This window comes from Lutjanus erythropterus, chromosome 10 (genome assembly GCF_056507025.1).
Source record: "Lutjanus erythropterus isolate fLutEry1 chromosome 10, fLutEry1.hap2, whole genome shotgun sequence".
Lineage (NCBI taxonomy): Eukaryota > Metazoa > Chordata > Actinopteri > Lutjaniformes > Lutjanidae > Lutjanus > Lutjanus erythropterus.
Window position 1 is genome coordinate 19,105,190 of NC_139326.1, and position 12,139 is coordinate 19,117,328.

Below are 12,139 nucleotides of genomic sequence, written 5' to 3' on the forward strand. Positions count from 1 at the left end.
CCATTTAAGCCATGTGGTTTAGGTAGTTAATACACACTGTAAAAAAATAAACTCAATCTGCCTTACAATTCTAAGATTACCAACTTTGAAAAGACAAGCTCAGGTAATTCTGCAGTGATTTCAAACAAACATTTCTAGTCAAATAAATGTGATATTAAGTCAGTCGAACTTGAGAAAAGATGTTCAATAAGTTTGAAATATTAAGGTGAACCAACAACTCTTCACTCAGACTGATGAACATCACAAAAAAATTTGGTTTTGTTTCACATTTTCTCAGTTTTAAAAGTCAGTTCTTCATTTCACACAAAGTACTTAACAGCTGCAGCTGCTCCCAGTGGAACTAGTGTTGGTTGTAACTGAATTCAATACTAACCTTCATCATGGTTTGCAATGTTCTCATTTTAGTGAAAAAAAAGTAACCAACAATGTATCTCAAAGGGTATTGGACATACAGAAAGTTTTCGTCATATGTTTTCGTTTTCTAAAAAAAAAAAAAAGAGGGGTCTCAGGAGAGTTTTAAGTCTCACACAATGTATGCTGGGAATTCTGCCATGTCGATCTTGTTTCTTTAGAAACGTAACTTAATGAGTTGATTGAACTCTGTACAGTACATTCATTCAAATCATCATTTCAAGTCAAAAGTACACGTTAGAAAAACACATTTCAAAGTTCTGATGGATTATAAAAATAAATACTGAAAATTTTGTTGAATTATCTTGAACAAATAAAACTTGTTTGGAACTTGTAATTCCTGTGTGCAGCTACATGTTCATAGTGTTTTCATGACCATTTTACCACATAATATGGTGTGGCCTTTTCCCTAAATCAAACACACCTGTTTGTTCAGTTGTTCCTGACTCACATTGTGGTAGTTTTGTGTGTTATAGTGTGGATGTAGTTAAGCCAGTTTTTAAAAGAGGTTTAGCCTGATAAACTAAATATATGTATCTGAGGGTAGTCAAGATGTGGTTTAACCACATTTTACTCTGAAGTAGCTGGTAGTTTGTTATACTGGAGTTTTGAAGTAGATGCCCCAACATTAGTCCAGCACTGGCTCTCCAGACAGACAATAATCACCCTGAGAGTGTTGCAGTCTTTTCACAGAACACAGTACAAATGCACAATTTCACACACTGACCTTGCTGCACTTGATTCGCTCCTGCTAAACCAGGAGGTATTAAAACAACTCATTGCCTTGCCTTGCTGAGCATTTTGGAGGATTATCCTCAGAGAATGGGTTTTACAGTTAGAAGTCCTTTTGACCTCATCAAGCACTGACATGAATTTCACATCCATTTACTCGAGTTGCAAGAACAAAAATGGACATTTGTCACAGTGATTTTATTTTTTTGACGGTGAAAGTTGCAAGACAGCAAAGAGTCATAAAGAACATTTGTTAATGGGAAGTTTGGAGGAGTCTTAATTGTGAAACTTTAATCCAATGAACCTTTTCACATAGACTTTTAACACCATAAATATACCAGTTATATACTGTCATAATATACTGCATGTTGCTGCAGGGCAGTATTGTTTGAACAAATGGATGCAGGATTTCAGCTTTCAAATGTGTCAACAACTATCAGATGAACCACAGGTCACAGGAATATCAGACACAGTTCATTTACCTTTTTTAAATGCAGATAAAGGTCTCTTTTTCCATGAATTTCCCCTCAAACCACAGCCTGTCACTCTGTATTTTGGTCACTGAATTGCTTACTTATAAGCAAAATGCCTCACCCACCCAAACCCCCCCACCCCCCCACCCCCCATGACATTTCTGCCACCCACACACTTGTGTCGGCCATAGCTAAAATAATCCACTTCCTCTCATTTGCAAGTATCCATTGCTCAACACGCACGAAAGCGTAGCTGTTATGCTCAACTTCTTCCTCCCATTAGCCTCAGTTTTCCAGACAGAGGGCAGAGAAACGCACCTTAGAGTTTTCATGTTTTAATTAACTCAGAGTTCACTTCAACTGAGACTCAGAAAAATATTTGTTCTGGTTTGTGTTCATATAAACGTTCACAGTCACGTTCAGTTTACATCATTTCAGGTATATGCATACAATCTGTCAAATTGTCTTGGATATTTACATCAAACTTAACCTTTGAGTAGCAGGTTGTAGCCCTTCATTTATTAAGGTCAACATCTTTTGCTCAGTGAAATAATGTTTGGGTAGGAGCCAAAATATGCAAAATGTTGATCTTCATTTACCTTTAAATTTTCCATAAATCATAACAATGAAACAGGAGGAAAGACAGTTAGAATATAAATAACTATTAGGTTAGTTTTAGGGCACTTAATTACTGTAGACTGTACCCAAGTAGAATTTTGAGGTACTTGTAATTTTACTTGTGTGTATTAATTTAATGCTACTTTATTGTATTGTATAGATATGGTACTTTTTTATTTTATAGACTTTTTACTGTGACAGATTTAGTAACCAGTTACTTTTCCGATTAAGATTTTATAAACATATTATAAGTTTCTAAAATATGATGCGTTGGTAATGATTAAACCAGTGGTTTCCAGTCTTTTTGGCCCTCTTCATGTTTCACCTGTCACATGTCGTTACCAGCAGTTCCACCACAGAGACATTTCCCCTTGAAACTTCTCAAATGGTTTCATGCCTTGTCCAACCAGGCCCGAAGAGTTAAAATTATCCAATATGTCACAAAAACAAAGATTAGAGAAAAAAAATTAAAAACAAAAAAGAAAGAAAAAAACTTAACTAAAAGAAATGTAATTAAACCAGTGGATCTGATTACCTAAATGTATATTTCAAAGTCTTTTACTGTTGTACCCTGACCAAGACATTTATGCACTAGAATGGACAATATGATAATGTAATACCATATAAGTCATATATCAGTACTTGAACTTATTTAAGTACATTTTGCTGATAATACTTTACTTAGTTTTACATTAGGTAGGTTGTTGAATACAAGACTTTAACCTGTAATGGAGCAGTTTGGGGGTTTTTTTCATCGTTGTAGTGGTATATTCACTGGTTTCCAACTGGTTAACTTATGCAGATCAAAATTCATCCAAATTACACAACCTTCCTGCAGTTATTGTGTTCACTCTGTGGATACATCTTATCAGTTGTTCTGTACTATTACTGTTTTGCATTGATTAAAATATGAAACATCCATAAAATTTCTCAGTTAGTCAGGTGTTATTCAATGATAGCAGAGGGGCAAAGGAAAGGGTTTGGGAAAGAGTGACATAAAGGATCTGAATGCCTTGTCGTTTCAAAAGGGGAAGAAAAAAACTATATTAGTGAAACTGAATATTAGTTTGTGGTGAGACACCGCCCTCTAGTGACAGTTTTTCATATTACCAGAACTCCAGATGATTCAGAAGTATCCAGCAGATGACGCCAGCAGACTGTTTATTACTTATTATTTATTACCAAGGTAATACAGAAAACACGCACACGCGCACACACGTCCTATCTGTACTGTTTCCTTATACCTGGTTGTCCATTAACGCGTTTAAATGACTTGTGGTGTCATTTCACTTGATCACTTATTTATCTCTGGAAGCAGACCGTCCTTCCTCTCCCTCTCACTCCGAACGTCTCTCATCTCGTTTGTTGGATTCACTTCCCTCTCAGTCAGTCGGGCTCTGTAATGAAAACAGACTCACACCGTTACTCACATCCCGTGTCCACATTAAACCACTGTCATGATCAATCATACTACATTAGGCTGTGGAAATACCTCCCAGTGGTGTGTTTGCGAGTATGTGTATGTGTGTGTATGTGTGCCTGCACTGTACATATAAAGAGAGGAGATTGAGAATTTGCACGTGGATCACGCCTTTGTTTGATGTCATTTACAGTTTTTGCAATTAGCAGCTGAAGACTTTGTCACACAAACAAGAAATCCCATTTGGAGAAAACTAATAGACAATATGAACAATAATATGTGTGATATTGTTAGCTTGAGAATTGCATTGTGGTGATACAACACACACAGACACGCGCATTGGCCTGCAGGCACAAATACACAAGCAGCAGTTGTCATCATTAGGAATGCAGACAGCAAAATTACTGTATGACCATCTGGGAGAGCTCCCTGTAATTGTTTGCAGGTTACGCACACTCACACACTTTTAATGCTGTACCACACTTCTGAGGGCCCTCCGTCAATACAATGCATTCCCTAATCCAGTGAAGGTTGCAGGGATATGAACAGATGAGAAATAAGATTTAAAAAAAAAAAAAAACATTTTCTGTGGAGCATATTTCTTCTGACTTTTTTCTTCATTTTCGTTGTGAACAATTGAGTACTTTTATCATGTTAGGCCTCTAAAAACATTCAAATTATCAACCTGAGATGAGAAAATCACCACATCAGTGTGGTTGACATGTTTGCAATTCATGTTCAAATGCAATCTGTGATTGCTGCAAGTAGACATGATTTCTTTTTGACACAGTCCGTTCTGCTTATTAGGTTATGCATTATGGATCAGATATTTAGTGTGTGTTTTCCCTCATTTAGTACCAGCTGGTCTTTGCCATAGACATACATTCATACGTACGACTTTGGCAATGTCGCTGCCATACTGAAACTGGGTAAGACTGGCCCATAAACAAATACAAGTAAACAGGGGAGCTGCTGATTATCTGGATCAAAAGCACTGTAACATTATATTTCTAAACCAAGTTTCATGTTCAGTGGTTCATTACCCAATTAGAGTAAAACTTTTTTTCTTTTTTGACGTAGATAATCAACCTTTCAAAATAAAAATCACTAACTGAAATCAGTTAGCAGCTCCTTCATTTATATCTAATTGTTTACCGGTCAGTCTTGCCCTTTCCAATATGGCGGCATTGCTGACGTATTGCAGCGTCTGGCCGAAGGAGTCAATGCAGCGTCTACGTTTGTATGTCTGTGGTTTTACTCCTCTCATTACATTTGACTTCACATCCTGCATTTGTGTGTTTCTTGCTTGTTTGATTGTCGGCTCCTCTGCCTGATTAGTTTCACCTGAGCCTCGTTATCTTCCACCTCTCTGGTGTATTTAGTGTGTTTTCTCTCATTCAGAACCAGCTTGTCTTTGTACCCGGTGTCAAGCATTTCAGCCATTTCCCCTCGGGTCTAAGTGTTTTCTTGTTATTTTAGACCCTTTCCTGTTTGCGTGACCTCGCCTTTGCCTTATCTACTGATTGACTGTGTACCTAACCCTTTTTGCAAGTAAGGACCGTTTTGTTAATCAGGGTTCTGTCTGTCTCCGCGTTGTGCTATAGACCTTTTTCACAGCAGCCATTTTAGCATGAATAGTAAACAGTTGTTATCAATAATACTTGTGCATGTTGGCTCACTGGAGAGGTTCTGCTACACTAAATGCAACAGGACCTCAATTAGTATCACCTGTGTTTTCCCAACTATTTCATATCAGCATGTCCTCAGCATTTCAGAGCAGAGAAAACTATTCTATTCTATATACTTAGCTATTTTTTAATCATTCAAAATTGACTGGATTGTTAATAACACCCGTCTCTATGGTGTGACAAACTCAGAAGGCTCATTTATTATTGCTTTACATAGATTTTAATCTTACCTTACTTCCAACTTCAACCGTAAAATCAAGTCTTGAACATTCGGTGGCCAAAATCTTACTTAAATCTGTCCTTCGCTCTCACTTTCTAAAACTCAAACTGGTCCTCACAAAGGTAGAGGAACATGAGCGCTCACACAGAAAATGGGAGGCAGAATCAAGCCAATAACTCAAAAAAGTCCTAAATTGAAAGCATCCAAAGGGGTGAGCTGTAATTGATTTGGATCTGACCCATGGCGTGCACTGACTCCCACTACAACACTGCATTGTGCTGACCTGCAGTAATCTGCCACTCATCTGGGAGACGGTCTTTAAAGGTAAGTTCTTTACTTCTGTTTAGTTTTGTTAAATCTTACTGCACCAAGACACCTCAGGACTTGTTTTGAATAAAATTAGACTTCTCCAACAATTATGTGACCACTTGCATGAGATCAAGAAACACTGGACAGGGGACCTGGCTGTGGACATGTCTCCTGCAGACTGGAAATCATGTTTGCTTAACACTGGTGCAATGTACAAAGTAATGAGCAATGGGTTTATTCAACTGGAATAATAACAGATGGTATTAGATATATAAATGGAACCTGATGCCAGAAGACTCTGTCTGGAGATGTGAGGGAAATGTTGCTACTATATATGAATACTTCACACATGTCCAGCACTTAAGGACTGGTGGAATAATATCCAACAGATTGTGTTTGAAACTCAGATGTTTACAAAACTGTCCATTTTGGGCTCAACCACTGAGCTCCAGGACTATGACTTTTCACCCCTTTGAGAAGAGATGGATTATTTTTGCTCTTACAACAGCCTAATGGATACTGCTGAGACACTGGAGGAATAAACACCCACCTTATTACGAAGGATCGTCTATAATAGTGATGGGGTATCATTTTTCTAGGGGGGCACATGAGAGATCGATCAAGCTGCTGTGGACCAAACACAAATGTGATTTAAGGTTCTAATAATTGCCACATCCCTAATGATGGAAAAGCCCCTTAGATATCTATGAGCTAATACACCAATCAGGCATAACATTATGACCACCTGCCTAATATTGTGTTGGTCCCCCTTTTGCTGCCAAAACAGCCCTGACTTGTTGAGGCCTGGACTCCTCTAGATTCCTGAAGGTGTGCTGTGGTATCTGGCACCAAGATGTCAGCAGCAGATCCTTTAAGTCCTGTAAGTTGCGAGGTGGGGCCTCAATAGATCTGACTTGTTTGTCCAGCACATCCCACAGATGCTTGATTGGATTGAGATCTGGGGAACTTGGAGGCCAAGTCGACACCTCAAACTTGTTGTTATGCTCCTCAAACCATTTCGGAACCATTTATGCTTTGTGGCACGGTGCATTATCCTGCTGAAAGAGGCCACAGCCATCAGGGAATACCGTTTCCATGAAAGGATGTACATGGTCTGCAACAATGCTTAGGTAGGTGGTACGTGTCAAAGTAGGTTACCCAGCAGAACATTGCTCAAAGCATCACACTGCCTCTGCCAGCTTGCCTTCTTCCCATAGTTCATTCTGGTGCCATGTGTTCCCCAAGTGAGCGACGCACATGCACCCGGCCATCCACGTGATGTAAAAGAAAATGTGATTCATCAGAGCTCGTCTGTTGGATCGGACCAGACGGGCCAGCCTTTGCTCCCCATGTGCAACAGTGAGCCTTGGCCGCCCATGATCCTGTCACCAGTTCACCAGTGTTCCTTCCTTGGACCACTTTTGATAGATACTGACCACTGCAGACCGCGAACACCCCACATGAGCTGCAGTTTAGGAGATGCTCTGATGCTCTGACCCTTTTGCCTCTCCCTCTCCTTGTGTTGCCTGTTGTTTCCTCTCCCTACTGTTTCATCTTTCATGTCTCATGTCTCTGTTGTTTGTTGGGCGTGGCCTGCTGGTTCCCTCCACCTGCCAATCCTTCTGAGTGACTGCAGCTGCTGATCCTGCACATCTCATCCACCAATCAAGCCATTGCAGTATAAAACCCCAGCTCAGAGGCTGGCAGAATATTAAGGCAGTATAGACGTTAAGGTCTGGTGTTTTCTGGACTTCAACTGATTCATTTTTCCTGTGCTTGAGATTCATCACACCTGCTCCACCTGGAAAACCAGTCACGTCCAGCCTCGTCTTCATCTTCTGCTACCTGATTTGGATTGTTCAGCCTTCAGCTCCTCTGCCTGCTCTCCTCTGCTGTACCCAGCTCTCCTCAGCCATAATCCAGACCACTATAGCCAAGCCTTCATCCTGCTGTCTAGAAATTGCAATAAACTGTTCTCTAAAGGGATAGTTCACCCAGAAAAGAAAATTCAGTCATTATCTACTCACAGTCATGCCAGTTGAGGGTCAGGTTTAGTTTTTATAGTCCACAAAACACTGCTGGAGTTTCTTGGGAAAACAGTGTTGCAGAATCTCCCAAACAATACAAGTGAATGGTGACCAGTTGTCAATGGAAAAAACACAGGGGAAAAAACCCCAAAACATAAAATGCCACCATGCTGTTCATCTGGCGTAATCCAAGTCTCCTGCAGCCCCGACATGCCACTCTCTTGTGCATGCACACCATCATACCACACACTCCCACTTCAGATGGTGTGCACTCACATGTGAATGTTGCTTCAAGCTAAGGATCTACATTTTAATTGCAATATTTCCAAGTGCTCATGATGGCCTTTCAGGCCATACTGAATGTTTCAGTGGGCCAGATCTCACCCCCAGGGCACATTTTGCCCACATCTGGTCTATAGTAATGACACAGTTGGCTGCTCATGAGAGAGTGGCACACTCTGTAATGAATAAACTTGATCAATACATGTTTACATAGGGCCCTTTTGCTAACTAGTTTTCTGTAAGTTAATAATAAACTTGATGATTCAGTGCTATCAATGGACTGCAGTGTTTACCCTTGGAGAAAGTGTCAGTGCCTCTCTTTTCTCTTAACCTTTAAATAATTATTTGTCACTTGGAAAACATTTATTCACAAATATGTTTGGTGTTTCCTCTTATATTGACATTGAATACCCTTTTTTTCTTCCGTGGGTGGTGGTGCTGCAAATGGTCCGTGATCCAAACTTGTATATTGCATATTGAGTCTGTGTAAGACCTCAGCATTAAATTGGGGCACTTGGGACGCCCCAGATCGTGTATTTCATTGTTTTACTTAATTTCCCCATTTTATAAGTGAGTCGTGTTTAGTTCTGATTGTTCTCTAATTAAGTGAATTGATCCCTGTCTGTCTTATTTCTGTGTTCAATTAAATGTTCATTACAAAAAAAGGAAACTTTTCCAAAGCACATAAAGTTTTCTCAAAGAGTGGGGGCCCCTTTCCAGAACAGACGCAATTTTTTCCAGTCTGGATGTCAAGCAAGAATTACTGTGACCACTGTGCGTGATCCATGACAGCAGAATTTCCTCCAGGCTTGTGTACTGTGTGTGTGTGTGTGTGTGTGTGTGTGTGTGTGTGTGTGTGTGTGTGTGTGTGTGTGTGTGTGTGTGTACACGTTTGTATACCACATGCTCTTATACAACAAGCACTTCAGAAGTGATGTACTGTGCACTGAACGCTGTTTGCTTCTCAGTCTCCATAACCTTGGCATCAGTGACACACCCCTCTCCCCCAGAATACATTTTCAGCGTGTTACTAAGCACGGTTCGCCCATGGAAACAGAGACACTTGATTGGAGTGCTCTCTCCCACTAAAAGCTTTATTCTCTTTCCCTTTATATTTAGCATGTGTAGCGGGGAAAGAAAAATGTACAACCATTATTGGCTGCTGGCTTCAGGTCACACAATCAGAGCGCAGGGCTTCCAATTGTAATTCCATGGGTGCCTAACTGGGCTTCTCTCTCATTAAAGCAGCGGTGTGTGGGGGACGCACTACAAAAACAAGTAAACAGGACCTCCTACCCACACACACCATTCATAAGATTGTGTGTGTGCATGTGTAGGCTGCTGAATGTGTGTGTGTATTGTTTGTGTGAGTTTATATCACAGTGGCCACCTACGTACTTGCAAACAGCACCACAGGACAAACTCTGCTGCTGTTTAATTTATGGCTCAGTAAAACAGGCAGCGTGACGTAGGTCTCGCTCGATAATTGAACAATCGGGCACTTGATCTCAGGTGTGGGTAACCAATCATGAGGGATGCCGTGGATGTCTGCGTGCTTCTTGGGGGAGGAAGTGTTGCAGGATGCATAATGCAGAGGGATTTAAATGGAAGTCAAGTGATGATGTAAATGCATGAGCACACAGAGAGCGAATGCCTGATACCCCTGGCCTGCACCTCACACACTGATCAGAGGTGGTAGGTAACAGAGTGCATTTAGTTAGCTGAGCATGAGGAGATGTTATACTTTTACTTAGGGAAATGGCGAATTAAAACTTCACAAATTACTGTAATTAAGTTGATTTTGGGTGGGTAGGTGGGTGTTGGGGTATTTGTACTTTTATGAGTATTTTTAAGTCCATAATTTTACTCCCTTTGTATCTTGTATTTTCATCAAACTATGTGTGGGGGAGAATACTCCCCTAGTGCAGGTGTATGTGTTGTGCAGTGTTGGTGAATGCAGCAGCCTGACTCCTCCCCCAGCCAGTTCCCTGATTGGGGTGGTTTGCTTTGAGGTGTGCAATGTTGCACCGCTGGTGAATAGTTGTAGCACCCCTGGACAGTCCTCAGCGTAGTGTGCCTCTCCACAAGTGGCCTCAGCTTAGTTTTTCTAGTTTTAAGTTAATATCCAAAGTTTTCTTCTGCATTTTTGTAGCTGAAAAGGCAAAAGAGGCCATTGAAAACCATGACATAAAAAACATGATGATCCATGACAAAACACCACTACAGCTGGAACAGGTTTTGAGAGGAGCAGAAGAAGTTTTGAGTAATTTAGGCTGAAGATTTTGAGAAACAGAAACCCTTTTTAGTCGAATGCCTTCTATTGATAATGTATTATACATCAGGTTAAAACATAAGGTTAAAAATAGTGGTTTTTTATGAGGATTACTTTGGGAAAATGTATCAATACTTCTGCTTGAATACAGCACTCTTTCCACCACTGCTTTTTCTGGAACATATTTTATGAGGAAGGAACTCACTTTTACTGCCACATTTATGTGACGGTTGTGATTTCCAGTTTTTACATATACAATCTGTAACCTCATAAAATATATGATTCCTAGTTTGATGTAAAGAGACTACCTAGAGTTTAGTGCATTGATAATTTAGCCCTCTGAAAGGATGATTTCTCAAAATGAGGGGTTTCATTTCGTTAGAATATCCCAAATGTGTGTACTTTTTTGGAATTGAAGATTTGACTTATTTCTCACAGTTGAGAATGAGCCCTTATTTGACATGTTCTACATGTTCCAATCTGTACTGAGAGAACATATCATGATAAAAGACTCATACCATGCACGTATACAAATCTTACTCCTGCCTTAAACATGTACATGTATTTTGGCCTGTTTAGCCTCAATCACTGGTCTTACCTAACCCTAACCAAAAATCATCCAACAGGCTTATGAGCAGGCTGGGTTGCTAAAAGTGAGTGTCAGTGTCCAGAGGGGGAGTTACCATGAGGTAAAAGTCAGCAACTGCTTTAGGCCCCAAGTTACGGAAGACCCCACAAAACACCCCAAAAACCTGATCTTTTGTTTGTTTTTTGTTTTTTTACATTGCATGCATATGTCTTTTTAAAAATTCCATATGCTAAAATGGCATCAGAATGTTTAAAGAGAAACTTTGGCACTTTTCGTGTGGATGTCCAGTCAGTGTTGATGATAAATTTTGTCAGTAGAAGCAATCACTTCCTCAGTGCTGCTATATTAACAAAGAAAACAGTTCTCCTGCTGCAAAATCTGTAGAACTGCAGACTATTTCAACTTGGATTTCTGATCTCTGCCTCTGAGTAGCTGGAGACCATGGAAGATGAGCATTTTTGTCACCTAACACTATGTTTTGGCCTATAAAGTAATAGCCATAGTTTAAGAGGGCGATAACGGCAACAAGGGCATAGGCATCAGAAGCATGCACGCAATGCATCCTGGTACATACAGGGACTGTTGCACAGCTCTGCCAGCAGAAAAACTCATGGCCATTGTAGCACACAATAAGGACGCTGAATTTCCCTTTAATTCATTCATTTGGTGAGAAGAAGAAGTTACAAGCAGTCTCTTTTTTTTTTAAAGAAAAATAAGAATAAAAAAAGGGAGGGGGGACAAAGGGTGTGGAAAGCCCCATGCCTGTGTTTGCCTGAGGCACAAAAAATGACTAAATCTGCCCCTGTCAGTGGCCTTGAGTAACTTAGTCGACCTCCAGCTGCTGCTTCAGTGAACACGTTTATTGGCCCTAGATGACTGGAGGTGTTGGAGGTTACAAAGAAACTGAAGTGAAGAAGAAAGTCTAAAGATGCAGAGATCAAATATTTGAAAAGCATTTGTCAGCCATATGTCCCGTGCCACATATTGCAGGGAATGGTGGCGGTGATGATGATGAGTGACTAGCTTTCAAAGGTGCCTGTAATGAAGCTCATGTTTTGCGTAAAGCAGATGGCAGCATCTCTGCTCTCTCCTGCTCTC

The 12,139-nt window shown here is 40.3% G+C and overlaps 1 protein-coding gene across 1 annotated transcript in view; it reads left to right on the plus strand.

Moving 5' to 3' along the window:
- Positions 1–12,139, plus strand: part of LOC146320300 (lymphocyte antigen 6G-like) — a 128,811-nt gene that overhangs the window by 42,316 nt on the left and 74,356 nt on the right. The window lies entirely within an intron of this gene.